This window comes from Aquarana catesbeiana, linkage group LG03 (genome assembly GCF_042186555.1).
Source record: "Aquarana catesbeiana isolate 2022-GZ linkage group LG03, ASM4218655v1, whole genome shotgun sequence".
Lineage (NCBI taxonomy): Eukaryota > Metazoa > Chordata > Amphibia > Anura > Ranidae > Aquarana > Aquarana catesbeiana.
In genome coordinates this window covers 535,428,126-535,442,785 of record NC_133326.1, presented here as the reverse complement: position 1 = coordinate 535,442,785, position 14,660 = coordinate 535,428,126, and the positions used below count along the sequence as shown (strand labels likewise).

The 14,660-nt window shown below is 46.1% G+C and overlaps 1 long non-coding RNA gene across 1 annotated transcript in view; it reads right to left on the bottom strand.

Annotated features, from left to right (window-relative positions):
* Positions 1 to 3,774: 3,774 nt before the first annotated feature.
* The window catches only part of LOC141134627 (uncharacterized), a 156,654-nt gene continuing 145,768 nt past the window's right edge, over positions 3,775 to 14,660 (bottom strand). Inside the window, exon 4 of the long non-coding RNA XR_012243245.1 lies at positions 3,775 to 4,675. This is a non-coding gene — a long non-coding RNA (uncharacterized lncRNA). The remainder of the gene's footprint in view (positions 4,676 to 14,660) is intronic.

Below are 14,660 nucleotides of genomic sequence, written 5' to 3'. Positions count from 1 at the left end.
GATTTACATCAAAGTGTAGCTAGACTTTAATTTCTGTTTAGGGTAAGGTTAAAGTGATTGTTAGGACTTATTTTTTATTTTTCTGTTATCCTTACCTGCACTGTTCAATGATATTGCACAGAGTGGTCCAAACCTCTTCTTCTGGAGTTCCCCCGCTGCCACTCTCAGCTTCTCCCCTACTTCTATGGTGGCACACCTGCGGACTTTCCCCGCTTACCTCTCATAGGGTTTGATTGACAGCAGAAAAAACGAATGGCTACTGCTGCTTTTACTGAGTCCTGTGAGGAGAGGAAGAGTGCACTTGGGCTCAGTGCTGGATGGAGATAGGGGGGTGAGGGAGCACTACATCCACTGGGACATTTTTTACCTTAAAGTGTAACTAAAGAAAAAACTTTTGTTATTTTTATTTTTCATTTGGAAAGAGTAAGGAAGGGTTATAGCGCCCATCAGGTTTTTTTTTTTTTTTTTTGCCATCTGTGTCTCATTGGGGAGATTTCCCTTCACTTCCAGTCCATGGCCAAAACAGAAAGTGAGTGGAAATCCCAGTGTGTCACCAGGGTCAGCAGAACTAGTGTCCCTATTGGAAGATTTCCCCTCTATAAGTCCTCATGCACACGGACGTTTTTACAGCTGCTTTTTTGAGCTTTTTTTGCAGCTTAAAAAGGCCTGTCTATGTTAGTCCCACCTAAGCGGTTTTGAGCTGCAAGTGGCATAGGCGTTTTTAAGCTGTAAAAAAAACCCAGGACCAGTGGGTTCTGAAAGACGTTTTTCAGCTGTAAAAACGCTCTAACACTCAAAAACGCTCAAAAACGTCATTCACCAACGTTTTTTAGCGTTTTTGATCCATTGAAAAAAAAAAAAAAAAAATTTGAAAAAAAAAAAAAAAACGCGGAAAAACGCTAACGCGGAAAAACGCTCAAAAACGCTAAAAAACGCTATTGCAAAAACGCTGAAAAAAGTTAAAAAAAAATCACTGCAAAGATACTGGCGTTTTCATAACGTTTTTTTAACAGCCTGTGTGCATGAGGGCTTAGTGTTCTCATGTCAACCCAAAATTTGGTATTTCTTTTACTTTCATTTTTGCTGATAACAATAAACAGGACGACTAGAGAGGGTGACTCTCCCTAACGAGGGTTCAGACAGCAATACAAACCCGACAGGTGTTCTAATCCATCTCCATTCTATCCAAAACTTTAAAAAAAAGTTTTTCCTTTAGTACTTTATTACAGGGAAATGCTTTAGGTAAAAAATGTTAAGCCTTTACAACCACTTTAACTCTGAGGAGTTTATTTTAAGGATTAAAGAGTTACTAAACCCAGGACTCTGCATTAACTCTCCGCTGACATCCGACCCGGTCCTATCCGCAAAAAGCAGATGGATGGCCCTACGTCTGCTGGCGGATCGGATCGGGTGAGATCTGAGGCCTAAAGGAGGATGAACGCCACACTTTTCAGATATTTGTTTGTAAAAAATTCTGAAAAACATTTATCATTTTCCTTCCACTTCACAATTATGTGACACTTTGTATTGGTCTATTACATACGATCCCAATAAAATACATTTACGCTTTTGGTTGTAACATGACAAAATGGGGAAAATGTCAAGGGGTGTAAATACTTTTTCAAGGCACTGTAGTAACATCTATCACATACAGTACCTATCATATATATTTCATCCATCTATCATCTATTCCTGATTATACATGTTTCATAAACCTATCTTACATCTATTATCTATTATCTATCATACATGTATTATACATCTGTCATACCTCTATCACATGTCATACATCAATCACACAGCTATCATCTATCACACATCTGACATCTATCAATCTATAGCAGGGGTGTCCAACCTGCGGCCAAACCCAAAACCATAAACTTGCTTAAAAATGTTGATTTTTTTTTTTTTTTAAATGCGTTTACACTGCTTGAACACATGCGGACAAAGAGAAATTTGACAGTGTCTATTTGCAGGACTTTTATTTTCCCAAAGAAAAATCTCCCACCTATATTTGTGAGCAACTATTTTCAGGGATGAAGGACACAAAGGGCAAACCAAAATATTTGATGAGCACTTTGAGAATTCAATGAGAATTGCTTCTCCATCCAACCAGATATTTATGTGTTCATTTCTGAAAAACGACGTCAAATATCGCACTAGGTTTATGTTGCCCTCTTTTACAAGAAAAAATATAACAAAAAAATGAAGTTTTATTACTCAGATACATTATCTATATCAGGGACTGTTACCTTGTGATTTGCCTGAATTTTTCTGCTCATCAAATATCCTTTTTGTTGGTGTATTTTGTTGGTGCGGCCCAAGACAATTCCTCTTCTTCCAATGTGGCCCAAGAAGGTCAAAAGATGGACACCCCTGATCTACAGTATCTATCTATCTATCTACTTCCCAGACCTATCATCTGTCATACATCTATCATACATATCTCATCTGCCATATATCAATCTTTTGCACATCTATTATACCTCTATCACCTGTCACATATCTATTACACATGTTTAATACATCTATTATCTATAAAATATCTATCATATATCATACATCTGGGGGGGGCATGTCCTGGACATGGAACAGTAAGGACGTGCCTGGTCCCAGCTTCGCAAACACCGCAGCCACAGCAGCAGCTCAGGAAAGACGGCTCAGGACATGTCCCAAAGGTGAAAGATTGGAGGGTTATTAGATCTCATCACAGGATGGACTGTGGAGGTCTCATATGTAGAGCAGTGCCAACGTCCTATTTTAAGTCTTAGAAAAAAGGAAGGGGGGGGGTAAAAATACCCAGGAGAACGAAACAGATGGACTTTGTAGGCACCAATCATAAAAATCAATGTAAACTTTTATTTATACACAAATTTAAAAAGAATGTCCCAAAGGTGGCGTAACACGTCTCAAGACCCAGATAAATCCTGTCAGGGACAGCTGGATACATAATTTCCCCGGGACCCACGGCAAGGCCCCGGAAAAATCCAAGATGGCGCTGACCAGCAAAGCCTCCAAGCAGCAGGCAGCGCTGCTGACGCAGCCTACACAGCTGGCAACTTCACTGCAGCCATCCCCCGGATCGGTGAGTGACTCTGCACCCCTGGCCTCCCTTGGGTTCACTGCCTCCCGTGCTGAGGGTTCTGATATAGCAGACCGCATGGATGATGGGGGACATAAAGCGCCACATATGGTCTCTCCCAACCAGAGAAGACCTGAGAAGGTTCACATCCAGGGTAGAAAAAGCCTTTAAAAGTAGACATTGCCCAGCTTAAAGAGGACACTACACATCTAGGTACAAGGGTAGAGACACTGGAACAAAGGTTGGATGAGGCCCTCCCCACCATATCAGCTTTGCAGATGAGATGTGCTGCCCAAGATCAGAAGTTGAAATCATTACTGTCCCAACTTGATGATTTTGAAAACCGCAGCAGACGGGCGAATATTTGCATCCGTGGCTGCCTGAAGCCACTGCACCCAAAGATACCCTCATTACAAGGGATATTCAGGGAAATCCTGGAACTCTCTGACATAGTGGCCATTGAGATCGATCAAGCTCACCGCGCTCTGAGACCCCCTTCTCAAGATGCAGACAACCCTAGAGATATTATATGCAAATTGCACAAATACTGTATATCATACATCTTTTATACATCTATCACATGTCTATTTTAAATGTCATATACAGTACAACTATCATATATCACATATCAATCATATATTTATTATCTATGATACAACTATCAACTTTCATTTATCTATTACACATCTTAGTTCATCTATATATCTTTCATACATCTTTCACATATCTATCATAAACCTTTTATACATCTATCACAGATCTACCATCATGTATACATCTATCATCTGTCACATATCTAACAAACATTTATTATCTATAAAATATCTATCATATATCATACATCTTTTATACATCTATCACATGTCTAATATAAATGTCATATGCAGTACATCTATCATATATTTATTATCTATGATACATCTATCAACTATCATTTATCTGTTACACATCTTTAATACAGCTATCATCTATCATCCATATATCTATTATACATCTTTCACATATCTATCAAAAACCTTTTATACATTTATCACAGATCTACCATGATTTATGCATCTATCGTCTGTCATATATCTATCATACATTTATTATCTATAACATATCTATCATGTACTGTTTCTATCTTATTCTATCTTAGATCTATGACTCCTTTGTCACACATCTATCACATATCTAGCTCGTCTCCCATCATCCATGTACTATCCCCCATGTCATTCTGGCTGCAGATTTTCTACAAAACATAAAATTTTGTCCTTCACTAGGTGGCTCCCCAGTCTGAAACAGACTTGGTATGAGCAAATCTTTCCTGATTGAGAGAACAAGAAAATCCCCCGGCTTAACCAGCCCTTAATTAATATTGAAATGACATATTAATATTCCACTTCATTCTTTATAGTAAATAATTCAAGTGAATTTTAATCAAAGCAACATCAAAATAGCTCACATCACATTGCAGGATCTGTAAATTACCAAATCTTTAAAATATGGTGACATTAAAGGAATCGCTCGGACCATCTGCTTCATTATTGACAGTCAGAATTATCCGTCATTAACGGCCCCCGGTGGAAACACTTTCCGAATCTCTTCATATACCTGTGGAATATTCCAGAGAGATCTGCAGTATGGGAAACTTACTTCAACAAACTTTGTGAATATTTACAGGAAGAAGATGTAATACAACCCAAGAATAAAGGCGGTGTAAGTACCCCATTATAAAGGGGCAAAAGTTCAGAGTAAAGAAACCTCTATAGAAGAAACAATAAACTCTTATGCCGCGTACACATGACCGGTTTTTCCATCAGAATAAACTTTGACGGTTTTTCCGACGGAGTTTCGCTGAAACGGACTTGCGTACAGACGATCACACCAAAGTCCGATCGTTTAGAACGCAATGACGTACGACAGGACTAGAAAAAGGAAGTTTAATAGCCAGTAGCCAATAGCTGCCCTTGCGTCATTTTTGGTCCGTCGGAATAGCATATAGACAAACAGTTTTCCTGATAGGGACGAACATTTAAAACATGTTCTATTTCTAGGTCCGTCAGAATTTTTGAAAGAAAAAGTCTGATGAAGCCCACACATGATCGGAATGTCCGATGAAATTATTCCGTCAGACCTTTTCTGCCGGAAAGTCCAGTCGTGTGTACACGGCATTAGTATACTCACACTGAAGATAAAGAAATTCAAGTATGTGAATTCATAAAGTGCAGCAAGTTAGAAAAGCCTGGAGCAACAGCATGCAATGTAGGCAAAGGGCGCCCATGACAGTGAGAACAGGGTAAGGGTTAATGTTAAAGGGTTATAGTGGAGCCGAGGGGGAGGGAGGTTTAGGGGAGGGGACAGTTAAAAGGGCTTCCCGCTCTGGGAGGGACAGCAGAAGATTTTGGAAAGTTCAGGAGCAGGTCAGTGCCACATCATGTCGGATTTAGAAGGGCTCATGGCCCAGTTAAGGGAGGAAGCGGCAGTGCGGGGGGCGGAATGGCTGCAGGAGACGATCTCGGCAGCGATCCGGGTTCCCAATGCGCAAGCTAGTGAGGGAGAGAGAGGCAGTACCAGAGCGCGCCGCTCCCGACCGCCTGAGCGGTTCTCACCGGACCGGGTTATTTATTCCCAGCGGCACCCGGGCAACATGGTGGCCAGTGTCCAGGGGGGCCCACCAGCTAAACGATCGGCGGGAGGAGAGCGGGTCAGCGGGCGGGCGGCCCCGACAGGACAGGAGAGGAGCCCAGCAGGAGGACGGACAGGAGAGAGGCCTAATAGCGGTAGACGCGCGGGGAGCGCGAGCCCCGCCCCCAGGAAGACGGCGGGGAGCTCCGCCATCGCTGCCGCTGCAATGCCAAGAGGGGTCCCTGGGCCTTCCATCGCTTCGGCAGGGGACAGGCAGAGTAGAGGAAGGGACAGGACTGGCTTAACAACAACAAGAGCGGAGGCCGGCAGGAATGCGGTAGCCCACACCGGTCCTGGGAAGGCTGTCCAGAAATCCACAGGTGGATTCGCTGCGCGGAGGAAGGGAAGGATGGCGTATAGTACGGCAGCCGCGGTCAATATCCCGGGCGGGCCAGCATCGGACGAGGGGGAGGAATCGGGTCGGAGCGGGAGAGAAGAGATGTCCGGATCGGAAGAAGAGACGGCCCAGCTGCCCGGGAGGATGGGGCCAGGAGAAAGCAGACGGTCGGCTGATGGGGCGACACCTATGCAGCCCGGTGAGTTACCACAAGATATTGCAAATGCTAGTTTAAATAATGTAACAGTAGCAGGAGATGGGGCTGGAGGGTCGGGAGAAAGTAGGGTAAGAACCGACATGGGGGGAGGAGCTCCGGGGTTTTTGGGTTTTTTAACAGGAATTAAGGAGCTAGTGCAGAGGCTGGAGGCTGCTGAGAAGCCGGCAGGGGGCCCGATAGCCGCCTGGGTGCAGCAGTCTGGGAAGGAATTGGATAACACAGGGCGGGGGGCCGCCACAACTACAGTTACAGCGGAGGTCATGTTGCCAGCGCAGGAGGCCGTGGCGAGTGTTGCGGCGCAGGGGAAGGACAAAGCGGCATCGTCAGGGGAGGCTGCGGGGAGAAAAGATATAGTTAGGCTGGCGGATGCAGCTCGCTGTGAAGTGTATGTGTGCTACGAAGGACCGTTAGGAGCTCACCTGAAACATGAGGTTCGGGAAAAATTATGGAAGGGTGAGTATGTAGAAATATTTTCATTACTGCCCTTGGAAAAATTCAACCTTGACAGAGTCAAGCCGGATGATTCCAAGAAGGAGGATGAGGAAAAGAGGAGGTATAGGCTGATACCTAGGACATTTACGAATTGGTTGCAAGCATTTGCAATTATGGCTAGCGTGATAGGAGAGAAACAGCCGGAACACTGTTCGGCGCTTTTCTGCTATCAGGACGCGATAGGGGAAGCGTATAGAGTATGGTACGGCATGGTTGAGGTACGATGAACAGTTCAGGCAGCGGAGAGCAGTACGCCCGGAACTACGTTGGGATCATAAAGACATCAGTCTGTGGATGCGTTTGATGACGACGGCGAGGGCACCGAATCCGTTTTTTCAGGGGGGAGCCGGTGGACCGTCAACCCAGGGACATTCGGCTGGAAACAAGAAGGGTGTCTGTTGGCAGTATAACTCAGGGGCTTGCAGGTTCGGAGGATCATGTAAGTTTAAACACGAATGCTCCGGCTGCGGGGGAACACATCCGTCATCCAGGTGTTTTAAGCAGGGAAAAGGTCGTCATGGAGAAGCTGGGAACAAAAGGGAGGACTCCGGTGATGGTGGAAAGGATGCGACCGTTTCTCGGTAAGTACCCCGACAAACAAGCAGCACGGCTATTAGAAGAAGGTTTTACGGTAGGATTTAGGATTCCATGCAATTTATCAGCTGTCCCCCCAATACCCAAAAATTTAAAGTCAGCCTTGCAACATCCGGAAGTTGTTTCGGAAAAACTACAGAAGGAGGTTGCATTGGGTAGAATGAGCGGTCCTTTTCCAGTGGCGCCAGTGGCGGATTTGGTGGTGTCACCTTTAGGCGTGGTGCCCAAAAAAGAGCCCAATAAATTCAGGCTCATTCACCACTTATCCTTCCCGAAAGGGGGATCCGTGAATGATGCCATTGACCAAGAAGCGTGCTCAGTGACGTATACGTCGTTTGATGCCGCTGTGAGGTGGGTGCGCCGCTATGGAAAAGGGGCATTGATGGCAAAGGCAGATGTGGAGTCGGCCTTTCGACTGCTGCCAGTGCACCCGGAGAGTTTTCGGCTGCTGGGGTGTCATTGGAATGGTGGATTCTACATTGATCAATGCCTACCGATGGGTTGTTCGGTGTCGTGTGCGATGTTCGAACAATTCAGCTCCTTCGTGGAATGGGTGGTAAGGGATGTATCCGGAGTGAATTTGATAATTCACTACTTGGATGATTTTTTATGCATTGGCCCGGCGGATTCTAGAGTTTGTGCAGTGCTACTAGCGTCATTGCAGCACATAGCAGAAAAATTTGGCATTCCATTGGCAGCTGAAAAGACGGAGGGACCCTGCTCGGTCATCACGTTCTTGGGTATCGTATTAGATTCGGATGCGATGGAATGCAGATTACCGGAGGAGAAATTGGAAGATTTGAGGAGGGAAGTGGCAGGTTTGATAGGCCTGAAAAAGGTACAATTGCGAAGGTTACAATCGGTTTTGGGCAAGCTGAATTTTGCTTGCCGCATACTACCGATGGGGAGAGTGTTTAGTCGCCGGCTGGCGGCCAGCACGAGTGGGATCAAATCCCCAAAACATTTTGTACGTTTAGTTAAAACACATAGGGAGGATCTCAGGGTTTGGCATACCTTTCTGGAATCCTTTAACGGTAGGGCAATGTGGATGTCAGGTCCAGTCAGTAACTTTGACTTGGAACTATTCACCGATGCCGCTGGATCAACAGGTTTTGGGGCGTTCTTTCAAGGGCAATGGAGCGCAGGTCCATGGCCACAATCGTGGGTAAAGGAAGGTTTCACGAAGAATCTGGTTTTGCTGGAACTGTTTCCAGTGGTGCTGGCGGTGGAGTTATGGGGCGCATCGTTCAGGGATCTGAAAGTGCGCTTTCATGGGGACAACATGGGGGTGGTACAAGTGATAAACAGGGTCACGGCGTCATCTCCGCCGGTGATCAGGATGCTGCAGCACTTAGTGTTAAGATGCTTACAACTGAATGTCTTCATTCATGCTGTTCACTTACCGGGGGTGGAGAACGTGATTGCTGATGCGTTGTCTCGCTTCCAGTGGGACAGGTTCAGAGAGTTGGCGCCGGAAGCGGAGCAACAGGGGGTGCCTTGTCCAGACTGGCTGTGGGAGATTGCACTGGTGTCGTCGAGGGATGGATTAAGCGGTCGGTAAGTGGGGCTACTTGGGCAGCATACAATAAGGTATGGCAGGAGTGGATGTCCTTTGTGCGAGTTTTGGGGGAGGAGCTTATAGGGCAGGGAGTGCGTTCGCTGTTACTGTATTATCTGGCAAGAAAATTGAACGAGGGTGCGTCGGTATCAGCGATCAATAAACAGCTAGCTGGTTTGGCTTTCCTTTTTAAGCTACAAGGGCAGCCCGACGTCACCAAGGATTTTTGGGTGAGACAGGCGTTGAAGGGTTATTGGAGGGCGGTGGTCCAGCGCGATTCAAGGAGACCAGTAACTTTTGAGATACTGGGGGGGTATTGTGGAACAACTGGTGGGGGTTTGTTCGTCTGCTTACGAAGTTAGTTTGTTTAAGGTAGCTTTTGTATTAGCATTTTTTGGTGCATTCAGGATAGGGGAGTTGGTTAGCCCTTCAAAAACAGTGCAAGGGGGAGTTGGGTTGAAGGAGGTTACACTGGAAGAGGACGGGGTATCGATATTCCTAAGGAAGTCTAAGACGGATCAGGACGGAAGAGGCAGGATGGTGCGAGTTTATTCCATCCAGGGATCCCCTCAGTGCCCAGTGGGTGCAGTCAGGGAATTTCTGAAAGTTAGGCCGGACTGTCAGGGCCCTTTATTAGTACATTCAAATGGAGATATGTTATCGCGTTTTCAGTTTATAGCTGTTTTTAGGAAATGTTTGCTTGGGCTGGGACTGGAGGAGCGGGATTTTTCATCACATTCATTCCGGATAGGAGCCGCGACAGAAGCGGCCAGATTGGGTATGGATGTGGAATTAATAAAACGGATTGGGCGGTGGGAATCTAACAGATTCCAATCTTATGTGCGACCGCAACTGGCGGTAAAATTGTAAGGGGTCAGGTTTGTTTTGTGGTTTTTATGGCCGGTGGGACAGTAGTTAATTGGTCAATGTTGAGCATGGTTTTGTTTTCTTCTAATTTCAGGTGCAGCTCCAAGTGTGGTCTGGATTATGGGCCATTCTTATGTATGTTGGGGGGCTCGGAGGGGAGACGCTCGACCTGAGGGTAGGCAGTTAGGCTTTGATAGACGGGAAGTGTATATAAAATGGTTTGGTATACCAGGGATGTTGTGGGGCAGGTTGGTTCAGGAGGTACAACGATATGCAAATAGGGAGGGCCCTCCGGATGTGCTGGTAATACATGTGGGCGGCAATGATCTTGGTATTCGGTCAATGATAGACATTACGCGAGACATTAAATTTGACGTCTGGCGCTTGATGAAGGAATTTCCGAAAATGATCATTGTCTGGTCGGACATGGTTGCCCGCATGTGTTGGAGAATGGCCAGGTCCGTGGAGGGGGTAAATAGGGCAAGGAGGAAGATCAATAGGGAAGTGAGTAAATTTGTGGTTAGTTGTGGAGGGTTGGCAATCAGGCATAGCGAACTGGAATTCGAGACATGGAGGTACTTAAGACGTGATGGGGTACATCTTAATGAGGTAGGGACGGATTTGTGGGCTTTGGGCTTACAAGATGGTATACAGCGAGCTATTCGGGTGTGGAGGAGCACCCAAGAGTAAGGTATTACTATTGGGATGCTGTGGCGGGCGTTGGTCTGGGCAAGGGAAGGAAGATGGCTAAAAAGTAAGAGTGGAGATCCAACGTTGATATGGGTCCGGAGGTTTTTTGGTTCCCGGTTAGCCGGGAAGTGATATGGGGCACTGCAGTCACGGCAGTCTCTGAGCCAGCTTGTCGGCTTGAGGCCTATTGGAGAGTTTTGGTTTAGGGCTGCAGTGCCATAGTTGTTATGGCCATCAGATGGATTTGCTAAAGCTATTGCCCAGACCAACGTTCTTTTTTGATCCAGGTTGCATAACAGATGTCTGTTTTTCTCGATGACGGAAGTTTTATATTTTTGATATACTTTTATATTAAGTTAATAAAGTAGGCTGCTACGGCCTTTGTTTTTATACTCCAGAAACTGGTGTGGTCTCATTATTGGGAATAGGAGTATAAAGGTTGGGTAATGGTTAATATGGCATCTGTTATCCAATAGTCAAGAAAAGCCTGGAGCAACAGCATGCAATGCTGTAGGCAAAGGGCGCCCATGACAGTGGGAACAGGGTAAGGGTTAATGTTAAAGGGTTATAGTGGAGCCGAGGGGGAGGGAGGTTTAGGGGAGGGGACAGTTAAAAGGGCTTCCCGCTCTGGGAGGGACAGCAGAAGATTTTGGAAAGTTCCCGCCCACCCTCCCTAGGAATAGAATATGTTATTGTCGAAGGGTTTGTGTTTTTTTCTTATGTCAACAGGTGTAAGAAGAGAGATTGTCGTGGCAGCGGCGGGCGTTGGTCTGGGCAAGGGAAGGAAGATGGCTAAAAAGTAAGAGTGGGGATCCAACGTTGATATGGGTCCGGAGGTTTTTTGGTTCCCGGTTAGCCGGGAAGTGATATGGGGCACTGCAGTCACGGCAGTCTCTGAGCCAGCTTGTCGGCTTGAGGCCTATTGGAGAGTTTTGGTTTAGGGCTGCAGTGCCATAGTTGTTATGGCCATCAGATGGATTTGCTAAAGCTATTGCCCAGACCAACGTTCTTTTTTGATCCAGGTTGCATAACAGATGTCTGTTTTTCTCGATGACGGAAGTTTTATATTTTTGATATACTTTTATATTAAGTTAATAAAGTAGGCTGCTACGGCCTTTGTTTTTATACTCCAGAAACTGGTGTGGTCTCATTATTGGGAATAGGAGTATAAAGGTTGGGTAATGGTTAATATGGCATCTGTTATCCAATAGTCAAGTGTACATTCACCTGAATCTAGACTACTTCACAAAACATTGCTAGAATAAATCACAGAACTCAAAACATCTTATCTTCTGGTCACAAGTGGAACTGCATTGGTGATTTCAGGCCAAAGGTTCATGAAACACTCCCTTAAAATGGCTTTTAACCCAAAAGCAAATATTTGTTATAGTGCAGCTTATCAGTTCTCCAATTTTCTTTTTTCTTTCTTATATTTTAACCTTATGATCCAGGCAGTATGTCTGTTAGTTTTCAACTAAACAAGCTGTCCTACAAATGTAACAGTTAGAGCGTTGAGAAAACCATTTACCACTGGCAGCTGTACTTACAAAGATCAGATTTTGTTTATTTATAAAAATCTTTATCCCGAATGAAAAAAAAACTGTTGGTGTAAGTGCTTAAAACGGAGCTTCAGGCTCCTTCAGAAAAAAATTAAAAGTCAGCAGCTACAAATACTGTAGCTGCTGACTTTTAATATTAGGGCACTTACCTGTCCACGAATCCAGCAGTGTCTTCACCCGAGCCACATTTTCAATCGCTCTCAGGTTCTGGGGGTCTCGGGTAAGGGAGACAAGCAGTGAAGCCCTGGGGCATCACAGCCGGTTCCCTACTGCGCATGCACGCTACGCTTTGTGAATGGCCCGGCAGCGGGCAAGGCCGGACTTAGGTAGGTGGGGGCCCCTGGGCTTGAGTCACTTTCGGGCCCTACCCTTCTATACAAATGCACAGCTCTATAAAACAGAAATAGAAAAGGACAAGGTGCGCCAGACTCAGTGCAGTATTAAAGAACTTCTGTTTAATTGGACAAGACAAAACAGCCAAATGGCTACTCACAAAAGTAGATAATATATGAGCGTATAAGTGGGGGATACTGTACTGGTATTCGTCCTGGGTCCACGATTAATAAAAGCAATAAAAATGGATAAAATGACAATTACCGTATTTATCGGCGTATAACACGCGCCAGCGTATAACACGCACCCCAAGTTTAGGAGGTAATTTTAAGGAGAAAAACTTTTAGCAGGGAAGTTTAAGGAAAAAAAATTTACGTTTAAATGCCCATCAATGCAGCCTTATCAGTGTCCATCTGCAGCCTTGTCAGTGTCATTGCAGCCTTGTCAATGTCAGTGTAGCCTTGCCCCAGTGTCATTTGCAGACTTGTCAGTGTAGTCTTTCAGTTTAAAAATGGCGCCGCCGAGATACAGACACGGATGTCCTGTGTATCTCGGCGATTTTCGGCCGCTCTTGGCGGCTTTTGGCCGCTCTCGGCATGGGCAGGGCCGACGGGGCCCCCTACTGGCTGGGGCCCATGGGCTTGAGCCCAGTCAAGCCCAATGGAAAGTCCAGCCCTGGCAGCGGGGGAAGGAGGAGGGGGGCTGAACTTCTGGATAAGTTCGCCGTGGCAAAGCTCCGCTTTAAAAAGTTTGAGCTGAAGTTTGGCTTCAGTTTTTTATTGCATCCAGGGCTCAAAATTTCAAGGCCTGAGCCACTAGCCAGGCCTAATGCCGCGTACACACGGTCGGACTTTTCGTCTACAAAAGTCCAACGGACGCCGACGGACTAAAGCTGGCTGGTAATCCGATCGTGTGTGGGCTTCTCCGGACTTTCAGCAGACTTTTTCAGCCTCAAATCCGACGGACTTTAGATTTGAAACATGCTTCAAATCTTTACGTCGTAACTACGACGGACCCCGAAATCCGCTCGTCTGTGTGCTAGTCCGACGGACAAAAACCCATGCTAGGGCAGCTATTGGCTACTGGCTATGAACTTCCTTATTTTAGTCCGGTGTACGTCATCACGTACGAATCCGTCGGACTTTTGTGTGGTCGTGTGTAGGCAAGTCCGTTCGTTAGAAAGTCTGCTGCAAGTCCGCCGAAAGTCCGCAGGAAGTCTGTCGGACAGGCTGTCGGACTTTTGTAGACGAAAAGTCCGACCGTGTGTACGCGGCATAAGAGTTACTCACCACCAGTTGCCCCACCCAACCCCTACCCTGCCCCGCCCCTAATTCCTCCCCTAAACACGCCCTTGCAAATTATCTCATGAAATTACACTTTAAATGTTTTATGCAGAATTAAGTTACAAAAATAAATATTAACAACAACAACTTTACCAATATTATACATAAAGCATATCATCTCACATCAGTGCAGCCTATCAGTGCCCATCAGTGCAGCCTCATTAGTGTCCATCAGTGCAGTCTATCAGGTCCCATCAGTGCATCCTAACAGTGCCCATCAGTGCAGCCTCATCAGTTCCCATCAGTGCCCATCATTGCCACCTCATTAGTGCCCATCATTGCTGCCTCATCAGTGGCCATCAGAGTGGCCTCATCAGTGGCCACCTGTGCAGCCTATCAGTGCCCATTAGTGCAGCTTATCAGTGCCGCCTCATCAGTGGCCATCAATGCAGCCTATTAGTGCCCATCAGTGCAGCATATCAGTGGCCATCAGTGCAGCATATCAGTGCTGCCTTATCAGTGTAGCCCCATCAGTGCTGCCTCATCAGTACCACCTCATCAGTGGCCATCAGTCCTGCCTCAACAGTGGCCATCAGTGCAGCCTTATCAGTGGCCATCAGTGCAGCCTCATCAGTGGCCAACAGTGCAGCCTATTAGTGTCCATCGGTGCAGCCTATTAGTGCCCATCAGTGCAGCATATCAGTGCTGCCTTATTAGTGCAGCTTATCAGTACCGTCTCATCAGTGGCCATTAGTGCAGGCTATCAGTGCCCATCAGTGCAGCATATCAGTACAGCTTATCAGTGCCGCCTCATCAATGGCCATTAGTGCTGCCTCATCAGTGGCCATCAGTGCAGCCCCATCAGTGGCCATCAATGCAGTCTATTAGTGCCCATCAGTGCAACATATCAGTGGCCACCAGTGCAGCCTATCAGTGCAGCTTATCAGTGCCGCCTCATCAGTGGCCATCAGTCCTGCCTCA